The sequence below is a fragment of the Patiria miniata genome, unplaced genomic scaffold (assembly GCF_015706575.1).
Source record: "Patiria miniata isolate m_02_andy unplaced genomic scaffold, ASM1570657v1 HiC_scaffold_20, whole genome shotgun sequence".
NCBI lineage: Eukaryota > Metazoa > Echinodermata > Asteroidea > Valvatida > Asterinidae > Patiria > Patiria miniata.
Window position 1 is genome coordinate 24,619,994 of NW_024037059.1, and position 14,472 is coordinate 24,634,465.

Below are 14,472 nucleotides of genomic sequence, written 5' to 3' on the forward strand. Positions count from 1 at the left end.
CATTGTAATTATATAATCGTTAAAATTTACAGATTTAGACCAATATAAATAAAGCTGGCATTATGAAATTAGTGTAAACATCCTTTACTTTAGACTTAATATTAATGGATGACTACCAACGAAAAAAAAGCAAAACCACTGAACCAACCAGAAATGTCAACTTTAAAGCCCTTTGCAATTGAGTTTAAAACATGTGCATGTGTTTGCATTAAACACCCCATGCAAAAGACACATCACTAAATACATTGTGCAAATCTGGTTGTCAGTTGGCATAGTGTACATCTTGCAATAGAATACTATCTTGAGGACCCTTGTCATGTCTTGATGGTTACAATCACAAGGTATCATAAAAGTACATATTTACATGTATATCAAACAAAATCTTAAATAGCATCAAGGAAATCCTCTACTACTGTATCAGTATACAGCTATTTCGCTGCTGTTTGAAACAACTCAAGTTGTATATATAAAACAGTACATATTTTTCTCCGATGGACAATATCTATAATTATTTGTCTCAAGGTGCAGGGTGATGTAGACCCCTTACTTTTCAGCATTGACCGAAGAACAAGCACCACTAAATCTAAAGAGAACAATTACCTATCAAGCAAGTTATCAGTGGCACCCACCAGAAAATTTAGGGTCTAATCTTTGCAGCTAAAAACTACCTCTAGGAGGCCCTTGCAATACCTAATGAGGCCATCGTCAGTGAGATGGCCCCATCTCCTGAAATGTACTGAGGGTGATTTGTTTTTCGCTGATAGTACATCTTTACAGTTGGGTGATGCTTCCCAAGCTCTTTGTTCAAAAGGGCGTTGTATCGTTTGACCCTGTGATTAAATGTGGTGACTGAAACCTGGCCAGGTTGGTCAATATGAGACCTCCTATAATCACGGACAGGATTACGAAATGAGTGGGACGCACCGCTTGGTCTTCTAACATTGTTAGAAAACGAAGGGGTGTCATGTACAACAACGGCAGGGGTACCCCTAGGTTCCCATGTTGCATCTATGACTCAAGTTTGGTTCCAATTGAACTTCAACTTTTCAAATGAGACCAATTTTACATTTTCAGGCTATTTTACAACTTGACCTCAGATGACCTTTGACCTTGGTATGTGAGCTTTGACATCATTTTCATATGAAGTTGCCATGTTGCATCTTTGATCTGAGTTTGGTTCCAATTGGACTTCAACTTTTGAAAAAACCCCCAATTTTTCGAAACTTTAACCAAAATACCACACATACACTCAACCAAAAAAGAAAGTCCCCCCTTCCAATACTTTTTGTCTAACTCAAAAACTACTGAGCATCTCTCGCTCAAATAACGACTAATCAGTACAGAAATTCCTTAGCAATCCAGCCATATTCTTTATTTGGCTCAAAACAGTGATAATGTGTACGAATTTATGACAAATGATACCGAAAACAGTTGCACTTTTGTATACGTGCAAGTTGTGGTTCACACTCACCTTGCACGTATACAAAAGTGCAACTTTTTTTCAGTACTGTAACGTGCGTCGCCTAGTCGGTCCCTTGCCTCTCTGGCCCAGTCCCGATGGAGTTGAAGCACCTGCGGTTGGAGGCCACAGCACCAAGTGACGAACAGCACTCCCAAATCTGCTCCACCAGGGGGAAAGCGCTAACTCAACTTGTGTTTGGGATTTAGGGAATTGGGTGGATTAATCTGTGGTTTTGGGTGGATTAACCTATGGTTTGGGTGGTTGACCGGTGGCTCTGGGTGGCTGACCGGCTGACCAGTGGCTTAAGTGGCTAAAGTGGCTCAAGTGGCTCGAGAGGCTCAAGTGGCTCAAGTGGCTCAAGTGGGGGAGACTTACACCCTAATTAGTGACAATTAGACAATAAAACAGAGACAGGAGACTTCTTTGACTTCTTTGGTCCCACCAGGCGAAGAAGTGAGATTTATTCTCTCAAACTGTGCCTTTTATAGGCCAACATGGTCATATACATTCACATACAATAAATGCCCCTCATTACTAAAGTACACAGGGTGCCTCAACCAATGAAAATGCAGTATTGCTTAGTAGATGACTTAAGCCACGCCCACTAACAGCGCTGGCCAATTAAATGCTGATGTTCTAGTATGAGTGACTGGGCACTAAAGAAAAGTCACTATACAGTTCATGTTAATGTATAAAACGTATAGTTGATGATTCATCACATGACCTCCCCCCAGAGTTTTCAGTCCCTGAAACTGTTAAGTCTTAATTTATTAAAGTTTCCACACAACAACATTTGAAAACTTAAGATTTTGAATCAGAGCCACATCCTTCATTCAGTATTCTTATATAAAATTTACAATCTTTGCAGTTGACAAAGTGGGTTTAATAAATCTCATAAGCAGCAGTATTTGTGCACACAAACCTAGTTTAACAATCATCTTAGAACAACTCTAAAATCGAACGATTAATCCTTTTTATCAACACATGACTTTATATGAAATAGATGACTTTATATAAAATAGATGGCTTTATATAAAATAGATGGCTTTATATAAAATAGATGAGCAACACTTTCAAAATACCTCTATAAAAGTCTTCTTAGTACATGTACATGTATAACAAAATAAAGTGGTTCATATTAAACCAACTCCTTTAGAAATAACTTGGTCCTCAACTTTTAAAGTTTCAAAATTAACTGTAACTTTTATAACAACTGAACATTTCAAACTTTAAAACTCTGTAATTATTTGGAACTTTAACTTTAGAAGTAAAAATCTTGCTTTGCCTCTTTCTGGGAGTGCAATACTCCTCGGCGGAATACCCGGGTGATGGTCGTTACTTCTATGTGATCTGCCATCTCCCCAGCTGGGTCTTCACTTTCCGTGGAGGAGCTCACTTGGGGCACCATCTCAGTGTGAAGCTGCCTAAGCAGCTTCAATGACTTTCCCCCAGTCTTGGGGTGGCCAGTAGCAGTGGAGGTTGAGGGGGAACCACGTGGGGATGGGACAGGGAGGAGTTGTAGCTCCGGCTCCGGTGACATGATGGACGGAGAATTGGGTGCTCGAGGCTTGGCTGAGGTGGAGCAATCCTTCCCACCATAGTGCAACTGGGACTCGGCATGGCGGTGCAAGCTGGTATTCCTGGTGAACCGCTCCCCGCACGTGCTGCAAGCGAAGGGCAAGGCCTCCCTATGTCTCTCCTTTTCATGTCGGACCAGGCTGGCTCGAGAGGTGAATTTCTTCCTGCAACCACCCACATGGCAAGGGAAGGAGGTGGTGGCTGGCGGGCGTATCACGGAAATCGTGGCCTCAGGCTTCTGGGGATGGGCGCTTGGTGTTGAGCTGCTCTTGTGATGATGACTGCTCGTTCTATATCTAGGGCGTTTGCTGGCCCCGTCATCCCCCGGTCGCTTCTCGTCACGCCGCTTGCCGGCCGATGGCTTGTCACCATGGTTGCCCCTAGGCATGGTGGACAGTGGTACTGTACTACTGTAGGTTGTGGAAACGGCGGTGGCTGTGGTGGCTGTGGTGGCTATAGTGGCTGCGGTGGCTATAGACCGCTTGCAGACGCGTTCGATAATCGACGCGCGAAGGCGCGCGACGCCATGTTGTGGGACAGGCGTATATCAATTCACGCACATTTTGTCCCATAACATGGCGTCGCTCACCTTAGCGCGTCAATTATCGAACGCGTCTGCAAGCGGTCTATAGTGGCTGCGGTGGCTGTGGTGGCTATAGTGGCTGCGGTGGCTGTATACAGTGCGATATGTGCGGTCGTAGTTGTGGACGGTTCAAGGTTCAAACACAGAATGAGCTGAGGCATGTACGCGCGCCGTATAGCGTACGCGTCACACGTCCATGCCACGCCCACCCGGACCCATCCGGTTCGTTAGTAAAAACGTCATACACGCGCGCACACCCCTGATTACTAGCGCCCATTGGCTGCAAACGCTCGGGCTGCGTTAACTTCCGGTTCCAATCGCGCAGAAAGTGCTGGAGGTGACGTCACACTAACGAACCGGATACATGTCTCGCACGCACAAACGGTACACGCTGTGCGTGGTTGCTATGCAACCACGTGGTGTCTGGTTGATTCCCTCAGGCTTTCAGCACACACATGAAGTACAGGATACCAGTTACAAGTTGCGGCAACGATGACCATTTTAGCAGATTTTTCTTTCTGCTAAATCCTTTTCTTTCTTGTACGGGCTAAACATCGTAATCCTGTAGCCTAGTGGGACGTCGTCGCTGGCGTTTTGGGTACCGCCCGACGGAAATTTGGGTATTTGATGCTGGTTCTTGCTCTTCGTCTGGAATTAGGCCCGTTGTGATATCTTCACTGCCGTTTCCTTGGACGGAAATTCGTTTCCCTCCCGCCGATTCTTGTTCTGTCGATCGTTCAACAGAGGGCTCGAGGTGAAGTGGGCATTCCCCAATGTTGTCTGTGGTTTCTCCAAGTGGATCATCGGCCACCAAGTGAACACCATCTTCATCAGTTGGTGGAAGTTCCTGCTCATCCTCGGTCTCCGGCTCCACAGGAACGCTATCTCTCCCCTCGGTTCGCCATTTTCTTCTCTCTGGGCCCGTGTAGATCTTCAGTTTGTCATAATGCACAACCTTCAGCTTTGATCTTGGTTTCTCCTGTATCCGGAAGGTCACATCTGATAACCTCTTCAGGACTAGATACGGGCCAATCCATTTGAACTGCAGCTTGGGAGACAATCCTTTCTTGCGTGCAGTGTTGTGCAGCCATGCAAACATTCCAGCTTGTATCTTGCTACCCGAAACATGGCGATCATAGTTGCGCTTTTGCCTCCGAAGATTTACTTTCATTTTGCTCCGAGCTCTTTGATGTGCCTCACTCATTTTCTGTCGGAGATTTTGGCATAGTCAGTCGACATGTGGTCATCACTGTCGTTTGGTAGTTCGGTAAGCGCGTGTAGTGGTAGTGCTATCTCCCGCCCCATAAGCATGGTGCAAGGTGACTCTCCGGTGCTTTCTTGAGCCGTACTTCGGTATGCCATCATCGAGTATGCCAACTGGACATCCCAATCCTTCTGGTCTGGCTTTACGAACGGCCCAACCAGATTCACCAAGCTTCGGTTGAATCTTTCAATGAATCCGTCGGACTTAGGGTTCCATGGGCAAGTCCGCGTCTGGTCGATCCCCAGCAATCTGCAAACTTCTTTGAATATGGCAGACTGGAAGTTTGTGCCTTGGTCACTGTGGAGTTCTTTTGGACAGCCATATCTGCAAATAAATTGCTCCACCAGAGTTTCTGCTATGGTTGGTGTCTTCTGGTCTGGCAGTGCGTACGCCTCAATCCACTTCGTAAATGGATCTCCCACAACTAGTACATACGCGTTGCCTCGGTCGCTCCTGGGCAGGGGGCCCATAACATCCAGAGCGATTCTCTCCATCGGTGCGCCAACCGTGTATTGTTGAAGGGGAGCTCGGGGTTTCTTGCCCGGTGATTTCCTCCTTGCACACACTGTGCATTGTCGAACCTTGGAACGCACATCGGCCGATACTCCTGCCCAGTAGTACCTTTGTCGGACCTTGTGTAGGGTTTTGCGCACTCCTTGGTGACATGCCGTTTTACTATCATGGAGTTCATCCAGGACACTTTCCCGCAGGCATGACGGCAAAATTACTTGCAACTTACATTGCCTTCCGTTATCTGTCTCAAAGCGTCGGCATAGAGCTCCCTGTTGCATCTTCAGCTGTTGCCACTGGGCCCAATATGTTTTGGTTGCTGCTGACTCAGTGGAGAGAGATTCCCACTCTGGTCTGTCCCCTCCATTCTCCTTAGCTCTGACAATAGGTCCAATCGTAGGATCACCCAACTGTTTCTCCCTCAGTTCCTTCAGCGTCCATTTTGGTGAGAGACTTATCATTCTAGTCCCACGATCTGCATTCACCCCTGTCGTCGGTACGTTTTGTTGGCCATGACCTTCCCCTTTTGTCTCCTCCTGTTTTCCCTCGTTCCAAGGATCGCCAATTGCCGAATCTTCTGGGCAACTAATTCTAGGCATCTCCACCTGGTCCTTTTCGTTCTGCTCTATACCTCTTCCGCACTGCTTGCATGGCATGCGGGAGAGTGCATCTGCATTCTGGTGGACTCGACCTGGCCGATGTTGGATCGTGAAGTCGTACTCACTCAAGATCTCCATCCATCTAGCCAGTTGTCCTTCTGGGTCACGGAAGTTTAGCAACCATCTCAAGGCTCCATGATCGGTTCTGATTACAAAGTGTCGACCATACAGGAAATGCCGGAAGTGCTTGACAAATGTCACAACGGCCAGGAGTTCTCGCCTCGTGACGCAGTAATTCCTTTCTGGCTTTGACATAGTGCGGCTGGCATATGCAACGACTTTCTCCACACCATCATGTTTTTGGGATAGCACATCTCCCAGGCCTGTGCTACTGGCATCCGTGTCTAGTACAAACTCTCCTCCTTCTTCGGGGTAGACTAGTATGGGTGCTGATGTCAACTGTGTCTTCAGATTGCGGAAAGCAACCTCGCAGTCCTCTGTCCACAGGAACATCCGGTTCTTTTCCATTAGTCGGTGCAATGGTTGGGCAATCTTGGCAAACCCTTGAATGAACCGTCGGTAGTAAGAAGCCAATCCAATGAAACTCCTTACATCTTTGGTGGACCGAGGTGTTGGCCATTCCTCCACAACTCTCACTTTCTCGGGGTCCGTGGCTACCCCCTCACTAGATATCACATGTCCCAGGTAGGCTCCCGATTGTTTGAAGAGGCTACATTTCTTCGGCTTTAGTTTGAGATTGGCCCGTCTCAGCCTCCGGAAGACTTCCTCAAGTCTCTCTATCTCCTCATCCACCGTCTTGGCGAAGACCACTATGTCATCTAGGTACAGTAGTAGTGTTTCCCACTGAAGCCCGGAGAGAATCCTTTCCATCAGCCTCTCGAATGTAGCCGGGGCGTTACAGAGGCCAAAAAGGCATGACCTTCCACTGGTACAGTCCTCCTCTGGTAACGAAAGCTGATTTGGACTTGGCATCCTCATTTAGTTCCACTTGCCAGTATCCACTGGCCAGATCTAGGGTACAAAACCACTGTGCCCCTGCTAGCGAATCTAAGCTGTCGTCCACCCTGGGTATCGGGTATGCATCTTTCAGTGTGTGTTCGTTGAGAAACCGGTAGTCCACGCAGAACCGGGTGGATCCATCTTTCTTCTTCACTAAGACGACTGGAGATGCCCATGGGCTATTTGATGGCTCGATTATCCCCTTCTGTAGCATGTCTTGTACCTGCTCATCCGCCTCAGCCCGTTGCCAGGTAGGGAGACGTCTGGGACGTTGGCGTATGGGGGCTGTATCATCTGTCCTGATCTCATGACGCACCAGGTCCGTTTTTCCCCAGGTCTCCCGTGCCCTTTGAGAAAACGTCTTGATACTCGATGAGTAGCTCCTTCACCTTGTCTCTATCTGGACTCTTCAGTAAGTTCTCAACACTCTGTTGGTACAGATCGGTGAGATGTTCTGGAAGCTCTTGACCAGCTTTGTTCTCTGCTGTTTCTTCCCCTCTTTCCATCATCCTAATCGTAGATTGATCATCTTTCTGAATGTCCTTATCAGCCGTGGATGTGATGGTCCCCAAGACACTTCCTCCACTTATCATCACAATTGTAGTACTTGGGTTGAACACTCGAACCGGGTATTTATCTGCAGTGGCATCCACAAGTACCCTCGCTACCATCAGACCTCGTTTTGCCACCTTACTCCTGTCATTTGGCTCGATGATCCCCCATCCATGGAGGTCTTTCTTCTCGTCCAGGACACCAGTGATGATTGCTTCATGCCCGGGTGGTATCCTTGTAGTCCTGTCTGCTCGCACTCGACAGCTGAAAATGCTTGTCTGATCTTTTCCTTGTAAAGGAATTACATGCTCCCCAATCTTCAATTGCCGATGCCTCAAGTCCAGTTCACTGCCAGTGGTCAGCAGGTAATTCATGCCGAGTATTCCTTGGTTTCTGATGGATGCAACCAAGACTTCCACCTCCGCTTTATATCCTCCAATTTGTATCTCCATCTGGGCACTTCCTTTTACTGGGAGTGGCTTCCCATCGGCTTGGCGGATAACTTCATCGACCGGTGTCAGTATAGGTCTGGTTTCTCGATCCATCAGGTTGTACTCTTTTGTGTCTATCAATTTCTCTGACGACCCAGTGTCTATTAGGAATGGCAGTGGATGTGTCCCAATTTCACCCGGCACGAATACCCCATATGAAGCAACTTCACTTGGTAGTGGTACTGGGCATGGGCGTCGCGAGGGGGGGGGGCCAAGGGGGGGCACTTGCCCCCCCCCCCCTGGAAAAGCAAAAAAAAAAAAAAAAAAAAAAAGGAAGAAAAAAAAAGAAAAAAAAAAAAAAAAAGAGGCGCGAAGACAAAGTGGTGTAAATTTAATGAGTTGGGGGGGGGGGCAGAATGTCCCTGCCCCCCTCTACAACTGATAAATCAAGAATGTGTTGAGAAATACAAGCATTTTTTGGCAAAAATTTTTTTTGCCCCCCTCTAGAAAAAATCCTGGCGACGCCCATGGTACTGGGTGGAGCTGCTTCCTTGGAAGTTCTCCACCATCCTCTACTTTTTCTGGATCTGTATCACAGGTTTGGGGTCTTGTGTTGCCGACCTTCTCACGACCCCCTGGGTTGGTCCGGAGTCGTTTCCCGACGGTGCGCTGTTCTTCAGTTCAGGGCAGTTTCTCTTAAAGTGCCCCGTGTTTCCACAGTGGTAGCAGGCTAGTTTTTGACGCTTCTGTTCGAAGTCGGCTTGTTCAGGGCGCCGTGTGTCATTCTGCATTGCTTGAGTTAGCCCGGCCAACATCTGATGCACCTGCCTCAGTTGCTCCGACATTGCCCGTGTTTGCCTTTCAAACTCATCCCTTGAGACAATCTCCACTTGTCTTGTGACTCGATTGTTTCTGTCTGGGCGACCACCCTGGTTTCGCTGCCGTTGTCTCTCCGCTTTCAGAAAAGACTCGGTCTCCAGCGCAGCTCTGATCGCCTCATCCAACGTCTTAGGGTGTGCTCTGAAGATTCCCGCTCTAATTTCTGCATCGGGTATGGCATCCACCAGATACCCTCGTGCCAGACGCTCTCTACTATCTCGGGGCAGCTCAGGATACGCCAGCTCCGTGAGTCGACGTATTCCCTGCCCCAGCGCTTGCAAACTTTCGTTTTCTGTCCTTGTTCTGCTCCTAAGCTCGGCTAGGTACGTTTCGGCTTGCTCACCAGGCCCATAACGTCTTTCTAGTCTTGCTGTGAGTTCCGCATAGGTCAGCACTTCTCCTGTAGCCCTGTCTCCCAGCACTTGCTGTGCTTGACTCTTGAGACTCGCTGCCAGGAAGTAAGCTTTGTCCTCTGCCGTCCAGCTATTAATAACTGCACATGACTCAAAATGAGATTTGTAGTCTCTCCATGGCACCACCCCGGCGAATCGATCCGGCACGATATTTGGCTTCCGATGAACTCTGCTGGTTCCTTCTGCGCCTGCCACGGCTGCTCTCTTGGGTGGATCCTGCCCCTTTTGTTCAGGCAGAGTTTTCTTTTCTACTGATCCTTTCTCTCCCGGATCCACTGGTTTCCTCAGGTGCTGCCCTGTGCTCCTGACTTCTTCCACCACCCGCTGTGGTGCTGTGCACGTCTGATGTCCAGGCGCCTCTCCCAACCGCTGCTGTAGATTACACCTCGCATCAAACGCCGACTGTGCGGTGTTTATGCTACCTGGCATTTCCCCTGGAGCCTGCATCCTTGGCCGGAACATCACTCGTTCCAGTAGGTCTCTGCCGTCGAACCTCTGCTGGTTCTACTCCACCCCAATCAGTCAAACTCCAGTAGACTGGCTGCTCTACCACCCCCGGTCCCCATGTCACTGGTGTTGACATGAATCTTGCCTGAGGAAAGGCCTCTGCTGTGCCGACCGTAGGTGTCATCACTTCCCCAACTCTTCCGGTCTGTTGGAAGAGCTTTTGTGCCGTCACTGGCTCCTGCGCCCTGATGCCAACACCCGGCATCCTCTCGGCAGATCTTGCCGGTGTCAATATAGGAGGCGATGGTGTTACCGCAGGGTGTAGCCTAATGCTTGCTCTGCTGGTCACCCTGGCCGGTGTCGTCTCAAAGTATCCCACACTTTCTTCCAACATCCCGTCTCTGCTGTCCATTGTTGCTGTGACTAGTGGTTCTCCACTTCCACCGCGGAATTCCGTTATCCTCAAATCACTTCTTCTGGTAGATCGATTCAGAACACTCTCACCCTGTGGTTCCTTTGGCTAGCTGTCCCGTCACTCTCAGTGGATCCCACCGCTGCCACCAATGTAACGTGCGTCGCCTAGTCGGTCCCTTGCCTCTCTGGCCCAGTCCCGATGGAGTTGAAGCACCTGCGGTTGGAGGCCACAGCACCAAGTGACGAACAGCACTCCCAAATCTGCTCCACCAGGGGGAAAGCGCTAACTCAACTTGTGTTTGGGATTTAGGGAATTGGGTGGATTAATCTGTGGTTTTGGGTGGATTAACCTGTGGTTTGGGTGGTTGACCGGTGGCTCTGGGTGGCTGACCGGCTGACCAGTGGCTTAAGTGGCTAAAGTGGCTCAAGTGGCTCGAGAGGCTCAAGTGGCTCAAGTGGCTCAAGTGGGGGAGACTTACACCCTAATTAGTGACAATTAGACAATAAAACAGAGACAGGAGACTTCTTTGACTTCTTTGGTCCCACCTTTTATAGGCCAACATGGTCATATACATTCACATACAATAAATGCCCCTCATTACTAAAGTACACAGGGTGCCTCAACCAATGAAAATGCAGTATTGCTTAGTAGATGACTTAAGCCACGCCCACTAACAGCGCTGGCCAATTAAATGCTGATGTTCTAGTATGAGTGACTGGGCACTAAAGAAAAGTCACTATACAGTTCATGTTAATGTATAAAACGTATAGTTGATGATTCATCACAGTACCATTTGTCATAAATTGCATAATTTTGTACACGTTATCACTGTTTTGGGTCAAACAAAGAGTATGAATGGATTGCTAGGGAATTTCTGTACTGATCAGTCGTAATTTGAGCAAGATGTGCCCAGTAGCTTTTGAGTTAAACAAAAAAGTATTAAGGGGGGACTTTCTTTTTTGGTTGAGTGTACATACATACGTACGGACGTTCCAGCCAGACGGAATTGTGGGGTGATAGCATTGTGTTCCCATTATCCCTTTTTCTAAAGATTCCCTTCTGGGGTGATGTTTTTCTATTGTGAAAAAAGTGGGGTGATGTGTCCTGAAAGGAACATCACCCCACAAGGGTGGTATGGTCAGAACGGACAGACGGACGTACGGACAAACACGGTATCTGTCCTGAACTTCGTTCAGGTGAGACAAAAACTACAATTGTGGGAACAATGAGTAGGCCCCTCACGAGCGCCTCTAACAGTCAGGTGGCTTAAACCCAATTTTTGACAAAATCGTGACCGACTGGTCCAATTTCCAAAGCGCCAAACTTGGCAGACAGATTCTTATATAGCCCTAGAGAAGATATTTAGAAGGGGCGATACCTGACATTCTTTTGGGAAGGGTGCCTAATTTGCATAAATCGCAAATACCTGCCGTGTATGAGTTTGGGAGGGGGCACCACCTGAAGTACCCCCCCCCCCCGATATATCGCGCACAAGCACCGTTCGTTCCAACGCGAACAAATAGTACGATATTCGATTCATTGGATGATGATCAATAACTTAAAGGGCCCATGAAATTTAATTTTTTAAATGCAATCCTTGAAAATGTACCTTTGTGTTCCTTTAAGGTTATTTTCAATTTTCATTTTGCCATTTTCAAGGGTATTTTGGTGCCTTTTCGGTTTTTATGCTAATGCTTATTTCCATATTCATGAGCAAAAGTGTGATGTCATTTCAGGCAGAAACCTCAATGTTGCAATTAGTTTATGCACAAAAAGTTGCCAAAATATTGGATATTTCGCCGCGCCGCCGTGAACTTTCTTTTCAGTAGTGATTCGTTGTTGTGTCAGTTCGTGGCAGTAAGCCAATGAGCAAACTTTTCTCAGAAATGTTTTCAATGAGCATTTTTTGGGGTTCACTATTTCAACAGAAAAACACCTAATATGAATAGTGTCTCCCTTAAAATGACATCACGAAAACAGCGCCCTCAGTTGTCTGGAAAAACATTGACAATTTGAAATGTTAAAAGAAGTGCACCTTTCAACAAAATTAACCAAATAGGAATATCCATTAGTTTTCATACACTTAAGAAGATTAGAAAGTAGCACAAAATATGTTCCTCAGAAATATTCACTTCACTAGCACTTTAAGGATGATGAATCCCGTGCATTCCATGCTTAAGAATTGCCTGCTAGCGCTAGTTTTTGCCGTGAATTAGAATTTTGAGCACAAGAGCAAACCTTCACTAAAGACTATAATGCAAGATCCACAACTTAAGAATGCTTATTCCCGTGTATGTTGTGCTTAAGAACGGTATGGGTTAAAGGTCAATTATTGCCACGCGCTATAAGGAATTAATATGTTTGTGTTTGATTAGAATATTGAGCACAACGATCATTCCAACAAAAAACGGTATCGTAGGAGTCAGGTTTTTTTTAATTTCGTAAATAGCAGCCATGCATGATATTTATTCCCATATTTTAATAGATTTTCAATTTTTCGTATTTTTGGAAAGTATATTTTTGGGATTCTACTTACATATCCTTATAAGTGCGGATTACACCATGTGGAAAGATATCTCTTCTTGGAAGAAGTGTGGTTCTGAAAAGAATCCATTGGTTGAGTGTATAGAACTCGACGTGACAGTGTGCTCTATCCGTCCTCAGGTGGTTGTGGACGGACAGAGCACACTGTCCGAAACGTCGAGTTCTATACACTCAACCAACGGGTTCTTTTCAGAACCACACTTCTTCCAAGAAGAGATATCTTTCCACATGGTGTTACCCGCAACCCTTATAATTTATCTCATCCGCCATGCAAAGCTTCAAGTCATATATACATATCCTTACTTAAATAACTTTTTCCAACGTATACAGGCGACTGGATAATTAAGATTACATATTGAATGATCCAAAATGGCTATCATTAGGCCTATACCCTAAAGTTAAGCGCATTTACCTTAACCTCACATTGGGCCTAATTAACCTCCGTATTGATAACCTTTAAATTCACAAAGTTACCTACTGGCACAGTTACCCTAATAAAACTATATGGAAATTCATGTGAACAATGATTACATCATAACACTTAGCCCGGAAAAAAGGGGGAAGGGGTGTCCGTGAGTTATTTGCATAATGCCTCAGGTACTTGTTATACAGGGTGGCCCCAAAAAGTTTACACTTTTTCAGACGCAGATTTTTCAAAATTTGGAGACATATCGAAAATGTTTTAAAATATACCTGAACTACAGGATCTTGGTGGTGTATGGGGAAAACGGCATTATAAAAAAAAACTTAGCCTAAAGCAATAAACTTTGAAAAAGGTTTTTTTCCCGGATCTCATGGCGCGACGAATGGATTCTGTTTTAATCTTAATTTTCATCGGGGGCTCACAATTTTTTAATTTTTTTTAAAGTTTAATTTTTTTCAATCAATGTTGCCCAAAATTGTTGGCCGCAGAATAATTTTTTTGGGGGAGGGGGGGGGGGCTATTTTGACGTTGGTGGCGCCACTTACACTCCTTTTATACTACTGGAAAATAGGCGACATAAAATCACCGAGGTCAAATCATGGGACTAAAAAAAAATTACATAAAAAAAAATTTACAACCTCCGCCCCCCGGGTGCGCCACTGTAGAAAACACCTCCACGGTCAATGCAGGTAATTAACCCGTTCAATACAAGGGGCTCCTTTTGGCAGCAAAGTTCGACGCCACTTCCTTACCGTAATCCCTTTTGGCACCAAGCCATTTTGCATTTTGCGCAATTGTGAATAGCGCTCCATCTCGACGAATAGTGTATCTCACATATGCGTAGATCGTAATTGTCGAAACATGTCAAACAGATTACTGAATTATGTGGATATTCATCATTGTTTTCTTCCCTCCCCCTCCCTCCCTCGGGCCCCCTGCAATGTTGGTAGGGGCATTAGCCAGTTTGCTTTAACTAATAGTTACATATAGATTGGCGCTTAAAAAAGGGGTAAAAAAGAAAGGAAAAAAAGGAAAGGAGGTGTGAAGTCACATTTGCTATTAATTTCATACACCTTTAACAAAATGGGCGTCTGCAGGGGTGTCAATAGGGGTGGAGTGGGCAAATGTCCCCCACCCCCTCCCTGAAAAACGTATCAATTGAGAATATGCTAGAGAAAGTAACTTGAACGATTTGTTCCCCCCCCCCCCATCCAACAAAACATCCCGGCGACGCCAAGTATAGCATTCTACTCCATAATTATAATCCCCATTACAAATACTTTAAGCCCATTAGTCCCACACGATCGGAATCCCTCCATATGTTCGTGGCTTTTACATTGACAACACCAAT